The sequence below is a fragment of the Mandrillus leucophaeus genome, unplaced genomic scaffold (assembly GCF_000951045.1).
Source record: "Mandrillus leucophaeus isolate KB7577 unplaced genomic scaffold, Mleu.le_1.0 Scaffold700, whole genome shotgun sequence".
Lineage (NCBI taxonomy): Eukaryota > Metazoa > Chordata > Mammalia > Primates > Cercopithecidae > Mandrillus > Mandrillus leucophaeus.
The window spans coordinates 1086128-1093915 of record NW_012107587.1 but is presented as its reverse complement, the minus strand read 5'-3'; positions in this window follow the sequence as shown (position 1 = coordinate 1093915).

Sequence of the window (7788 nt, the reverse complement as noted above, 5' to 3'; positions counted from 1 at the left end):
ACATTTAACACATATCATAATTTCAAAAACTATTTTGGCATATATGTATTTTGTAATTTGCTACAAATGTCAAGGAATAGAAGTAGTCTGCCCGTATACCTGAATCATCTGGATTGAAGTTCAAATGTACCCCAAAGTGTCATTATACATTTGCGACGGCTTCTTAGATGATTTTCTCTTACCTAGGACCAGTACCACTTTCATGCAAATTTCTCTAATTTATCATTCAGAAGTCTTTATATCTGAAGTTATGGGAACCCCTTATAATGGACAGAACTAACAATTTAGACGATGTTGTCAGCCTACTTAGGAGAGAGCATTGGGCCTCCCTCAGCACCCTCTTGGAGTATTTTCTATATGGTAAGAGAAAATACTCTTACCTAAGTAATAAAGATGTAGAATTAAAACCACATTAAAATACAGGAAGTGAGAAGTGTAGGAGGGTCAGAAAGGTCGTGAATAGAAGAATATAGTGTGCCCTGAGGAGCCCTAACTCTTAAACTCAATGCCAGCTTTATGCTGAGTGCCTTCTGTACATATTTCCAAATGGACTTTTGCAGGCTTCCCGTCTATTGCCAGTCAGTTAAAATCCTACCCATTTGTCAGGGTCCATCTAAATGCCCTATTTTCTGTGACGCTTTCCTTGGATGCCTGGCTGGAAGTAATCTCTCATTTCCACATGTTCTCATGGTGCATTCATCATATTTCTCTCTCTCTCTTTCTCTATCATCTATCTATCTATCATCTATCTATCTATGTATCTATCTCTATCATCTATCTATCTATCTCTATCATCTATCTATCTCTCTCTATCATCTATCTATCTCATCTATCTATCCATATATTTAAATGCCCATTCAGTGCTTCAGTCTCTGCTAGGTGCTAATATTTGTACAGTGCTTTATGGCTCAAAAGTGACTTTCATGTGCATTTTCTCATTTAATTCTTAACAATTCTATAACTCTCAGCACCTAAGAGACACAGAGCCCAGAGACAAGAAGTTGTAAGCAGATTGACTTCATACATTGTGGCTACAAGTCAGACAAAGTTATGTGAGATATCCAAAATTCAGTAGCGAAACAATGCAGGATTCCATTAAGCACAAAGATCTTTAGAGTTAGACTGAAAAGACATTCACATATTTTTAGATTCTATTGCATTCAGGAGTCTATAACATGAGCCAGAAGAGACATACAGAGATCTTAGGAACCAAAGAAAATACGTAGTCTAATCAAGAGATTGAGCTGGGCTGGAGTTTCAGGTATCTGTGACTAGATGGCTGAATCAGGGGTTTCGTATAACTTGAGTCCCGTGATTTGACCATGCCTCCTTTGAAGTTATAAAACCATTGATATAACCACTAAAAATAGAGTTCAGTTGTCACATCAAGGCCACCAACATCTCTGACAATTACAACTCCCCACATTTCTTTGGATGATTTGATAGTTTTCTTAGTTTTTGTAAAAGCCATCACAAGGAAGTCTGAACCTCCAAATCTTATGTCCAGCCTAACAGCTCTTTGAAAGGTAATTTCAGTTAACAAAGATGATGTTTGTGTTTCTTACTGGATAAGTATCTTTAATTTCCTGGAAATCTTAGCTATATATATAAATGATGATTCAAAGCATCATATAAACATTTTTGTACTAAGAGTCAGACCATATTTGGCATTTCTATATACTTGTAATATTTAAGATAAAACAATATTTATGTTATCCTAATTTAAAGTGTATATTAATAAATTATTGCCATACAACTTTAAAAGGAAATTCATATCAATCATATTTATAAGCATAATTTATTAGATTAAGTATTTGGGAACATTAATTGATCAGACAATTGCGGCCCTGAAAGAGAAATTGAATTTCTAAATGTAGTTTAGACAATTTGAAGAAATGTAATTACCTAAGTTTGCAAATATAATCAAGCATTGGTTAAAGACTCTTTAAAAGTGACTAAAGGTGGTGACATTAAAATTTGTTCCATTTGTAAGGGAAAATAAAGATTCATAAGTTGAATGTGAAACCCAAAGAGAAAATAAGTTTTTAAATTTATAACTTTAGTAAATTGACTATTAAAATTCAAGATAAACTCCTCATTAGTCTTTTCAATGCACAAAACTTGCTCTCAGGGCCACAAAATGACTTAGATTCAAAGAGGTGTCCTCCTAAGGTCACACGGCTCATAAGTGGCACAGTCATGACTACAGCCCAGGGTCCAGGCCCTGTATCTTTTGGTCGAACCTTACTGCCCCTCTTGGCTGCATTTTCAGTACCTCCTTTATTAGCACCTGTAATATTTTGTCCTAGATTTTGGTTTATTTATCTGTGTCTACTTGCGTCTTCCCAGCTGCCAACACTAGGTCAGACATTGGGTAGAGGTGGGGGTAACTCAATAAATGTGTCAAATTCAAATGATTGTAACCCATAAACAGCCTCTGAGAAAGGGCGTCTGCCTGGTGTGGGGGATGGATAGAGAATGTTTTCTCTCTGTGATACTGTTTAGCTTTAAGGGGGTCTAAGTCTGCAACCCTGGACTCCAGAGGCCCATGCTCTGATGAAGCGGATGTAAGCTAGCCCTGTGCTGTCCTCCTTATTTAAGATTTAATTCCATGGATAACCTTCCTACTGCTCTCAGGATAAAGAATAAAATCCTTCCTATGCTCAGGGAGACCAGTATTGTCTAGCTCCTGCCCGTGTCTCTAGATTCTTATTCCACCTGCTCTGAGTACCCTGGCCTTCATTTAGTTCCTTGAACAAACCAAGATTATCCCTAGATACAGGCAGGTCTCCACATTGGCCACTCTTAGAGTTCTCTGAACCTCCTGTCTTTCACAGCACTTGCTAGAGGTTGTAACTATCCATTTTTATTTGCAGTTATTTATTTAATATCTTCCTCCTGTGGAAGGTCTTTAGCTCTGTGCAAAGTGCCTGCTTTGCTCACCCTTATGCTTGGTGCACTGTAGGGGTTTAATAAATGCACGCTTCTATTATTATTATCTTTACCATTTAATACATATCTGTTGTTGTGATGGATGAATGAATGAATATGTGGGAATCGACTTTATGGTGATCTTTTGGACTGGCCTGATCTCCACTCAGCCAGGAAAGATTTTAGATGAAATCTTATCAGACAGATAGGGGACATGATGTCTGAGATTCCTTCTGGGCCAATGAGCCTTTTACTTCGGGAAGGCTGTTTGTCAGTTTGCTTTAGCCATTGCTTTTATCATTCTTACGGGAATCTGTGGCTGTGTGTATGTTTGTGTGTGTGTGTGTGTGTCTGTGTGTGTGTGTGTGTATCACCAGAAAGAAAGAGAGAGAGACAGAAAAAGAGAGAGAGAAAGTGTGCTGGCATGCAAAGTGATGGGAAATGACCCAGGGAGGCCCCTGGAAACGACCTTGGTGTCCCTGTTTGCCCCACTCAGGCAAGTGAGATCTCATTTGGCAGGGAGCGCATCAGCTGAAAAATGTCAAGCCCTGCACATCAGTGAGTTTTGCATTTCCAAATGATGGGTTTATGATTAAACTCCAATAACTCAAATGCACCATCCGTGAAGGATGCCATTTCCAACTGGTAATTCTTGTTCTTTTTAATCCCTTCCCCTGTTTATTTTCTGGTCTGTGCCTCAAAATCTCTCAAACCACAGCCATGGGTGGGTGTTTAATCAAATTTTCTGATGACACGTAGACGCTTACCCTCATGGGTAATCATCTACATTACTTATCCTGAAAATTGTAGAAAAAGATGCCAAAGAGCATGAGGCTAGTGAGGGACATAGGCTGATCTAAAAACAGGATCCTTGCTTTCTTCCTTGGAAAGACCAGAGTAACCCTGACCTCTAGCTGGATGGAGACAGCTAGACAGTGAATTCAACTGGTCTGTCCTGCTCTGGTTGGTGGATGTTGCCTGATCCTCTGGGATTAAAAGATAATATTTGGAAATCTCCCTTCTAAAAATGTTCACTGTATCCTGCCTGGCTTGTCTTCCCCTCCTCAAAGAATATCACCATTTATTTAGTCCTCAAGATTGGCCAGACATGAATTCCTGTGTTAGTTCAAATTATACCCAACAACTCTGTGAGCTAGGTGTTACTGCACCCACTTCCCCAGCAGGAAAATGGAGACTCAGCATTTTGTAACTTGCCTGGCATATAGCATTATGAGGTGGCCGAACCAACATGCTTAATCAGGGTTGTCAACTCCAAAGCCTGTTTTCCTTTTAACTCTGAGTCTGGGAGAGATCCTACGGAGGGTTCAGGTGTCTGGTCTTTTCCCCTCCTCTACGGGAACTTGCTTTGTGGGAAACGTCTCTCAATCACTGTGCTTATTTGTTCTGCGTCTACCTTACTAATTCCTATTTACATTCAGAAGCCAGACCGATTCTTGTTCCAGATACGTCAGTCCCTGTAAAAGCAACCAGCTGTCTCCCAGGCCCTTCACTTTCTCAGTGATAACATCTTCATTCTTGCAGACTGAGAGCTCTGTTTGAAACCACGAGGTGACTGGTTGGTAGTGAATCAATGAAGCTACCCAATAATGACCCAAAATGGAATTTGAAAGCCCACTGGGGGTTGAAATGTCCAAGAAAGTGTAATTCAGTTTTCTGTTTATCTTTCTCTGTGTGTTTTTAAGATGTTCTAGCTGAGATTTTTTCTGGTTGATGAATGGGTTTCAAGCGAACTCTGTTCAGATGGGAATAGGGGGAGGCTATAGAAAAACAGTTTCCCTCTCTCTTTGATGAGATGATTGAGCTGAGCATGTGGGTAGTGAGATGGGTGCAGTAAGAGGAGGAATTCTAAAAAAAAAAAAAAAAAAAAAAAGCAATAAAAATTTCAGTTCTTTAAAAATACATTAGCTGATGTGAGGACAATGTTGCTTATGTAATGTGGGCATCTCAGCTTTCCACGGTGGGGCGTCTTCCAGTATGTGTCTGGGTTAATTCACTGACATGGCTAAGATTTTTCAGTGGCTTGCAAACTAACACATTAAACTAATGGACTTTTTCTGTATTACTTCATTCAGAAGAACGAAGCTTGCCCAGGGCAGTTTGACATGTTCCTATTAAGACGCAGTGTTTACCTGACTTCACATTATCTTATTTTTCTCATTTTAAACTTTTATAGTCACTCAAATAATTAAAAATAATCACATGTTCTTTTAGACATTTTCTATAAAGCAAACATTTATTTTAAAAATTTGATTATGAGAGCGCACCATATTTTTTATTTGTTAGTATAACGTTGTCCTTGTTCCAAGGCTGCAAATACTTCCATAATATGGTTCTTTCTTTTTCTCACATTTATTGAGCATACACTCTCATTCTATTATGTGAATGAACCATTATTTAGTTAATACATCTCTCATTGTTAAGAATTTTGATTGTTTACAATATTTTGAAACTGTAAACGTTGCTGTGATAAACTTGCTTATACATATACAGGATTCTTTTCTCAGATTAAATTTTCAGAAGTGGAACTGCTAGGTCAAGAGTGACATTCCTACTTCTGAAAAGGTATGGTTCAATCCCTCTTTCAAAAAGTTATACTAATTTACCCTTCATCCATGAGTGTGCATTTCCCTGTACTTTAGTCTGATCATAGAGACTTGTTTTCTTGTGTGTGTGCCTGTGCTTACCCAGAGACTTCTTAGCCTACTAAAAACTTCATGTTAAGAAAACTGACAAAGTTGGAGACTTTAAATATGTTCGGAAATCTCAATTTAAGAAACACTTATAGACTATAAGTAGTGAGGCATCCTGCAAGCTGGTGAGAACACAAATACCACTAAGACCAGCCACTGTCTGCAAGAAGCCCACTGCGTATCCATGGAATTAGACGTGAAAGTGCAGAGTGTGTCTGGAGAAATGCTGGCAGAGTGGCGTGGCAGGAGCAAAGCATAAGAAGATGGTGTTAGGATGGGGAAAGAAGGGTGAGTGTGGGACCCTTGACTTCTCTAAGAAGCTGGACCATTCTGTTGGCTGTAGACAGACATGAAAGCTTGTGAGAAGGGGAATGTTGTGAGCAGATTTGATTTTTTGGAAAAATCTTTATAGTTCTCTCTCTTCTTAGCCCTTTACCTCTTTATCACCTGTTTGCTTTTGCTTCCTTTAGGAAGCAAGAGGAGAGGGTTGAGAAAATTCGTGTTTGTTTTTATCTGCATGGATTATTTACTTCTTAAAATTGAAAGTTGGGGGTACAGAGGAATTTTCTTTTCTTTTTTTTTTTTAAAAAAAAATAAAGTTATATTTTTATTAAACAGCCCAAAATCTTAAGACAAATACCTACAGACCATTTCTTCATTGGCAAATATTTTCCAGTCATAAAAGGTGATAATTTATGGGATTATATTCCAGGTCCCGTACAGAGGAATTTTCTTGTTGTGTTGGTGTCCATGTGGAAAACTAGGAGAGCTTAAGAATAAAACAGAGGGCTGGTTAGAAGTGCTGATCACCTCATAATGCAAAAGTGATAGCATATTTCACTTCTTTTTTGTTGTAGAACTGAAAAAAGATTAATTTTGGAAAAATTATTCATTTAGCTTTTTTCTTTAAAAAGGCACATTTTCTATTTATAGTCAAAAACTCATCATTTAAAAAGGTTAACTAAAAAATAGCTTGACCAATGTTTCAGGAAATTAAATATTGTGTATTTTATTATGTATAAAGATAAATCAATACTATAGTCATCCAGTTCTGCAAAGAATGTTGCATTTGAAAGGTTGACGAGTTAGCTTTGGATATTAAAGAAGAAAGAGCAACTCAAAGGAAAGAAGGAAGGGGAAAAGGTGAAGGAAGAAAGAAGAGAAATGGAAAACTTGAGCATGTTTTCTCAAGTCGTTTTTTTGAAGCACAGGCTCCCTGCAGAATTTTTTTTTCTACCTCTCTGCATAATCTGTTAGAAGCAAATGGAAATTTATGGCAAACTCATAATCACATTAAGTCCTGGTAATTGTAACTTTGTATTCCCTTCTTTGAGATCATATAGAAAGCAACTCAAGAGCCATAAAATTCTGCTCTCTGACATGACATGTGGCCAGAGTGTATCCAAAACCTGCAGCCTCATTCACTTTTGATCTTTACTCCTGGACCCCGGAGAAGACGTAAGATAACAGATATGGGAGTGTTCTGAAGGATAAAAAAAATTCTTTACCATTATCACCTTTTTAAAAAAATGGTTTTTTTTCCTCCCTGTTTTTAGATTAGTTTAACATAATGCATTTGAGACACACACATGACTCAGTGAAGCGGTGATCTATTTCCAGCACAGAAATCTCCTGGTAACATACCCCATCTCTCTCACATTGTCACCAATGCAGAATGAATCCTAAGTGGTATTTGTTGCACTAATCTTGCTGTGCAGATGACAAGTGGTTTTTCTTAAATATCCATTTCCAGTTCTTCCCGAGATGTAGACCATACTTGTTCTGTTTCACATGTGTGCATTCCACGTCCCCGCACCGTGCCAGTAGCTAAAACCAAGTTTACTCATATTTTGGTAAAAATAATGTTTACTGATTGTTCTTACAATATCTTACATGTTGACCGGAAGTTTTATTGCCTCTTATTTAAAAATGAATAATAATATAAACAGGAATGACATTATCTTTCTATTCAAGAATTTCTGAAAGGGCCAACATTTTGTGTGGTCAGTGACCTATAATGTGTTAGCATAAATCTCTCATTTTGTAGAAATGGAAGGGTCATTTTTTGCACTGTTGTTTTATGACATTTATTTACGCAGATACATAGCATAAGTTTATTATGAAAATCAAAGAAATATCCTGGTAA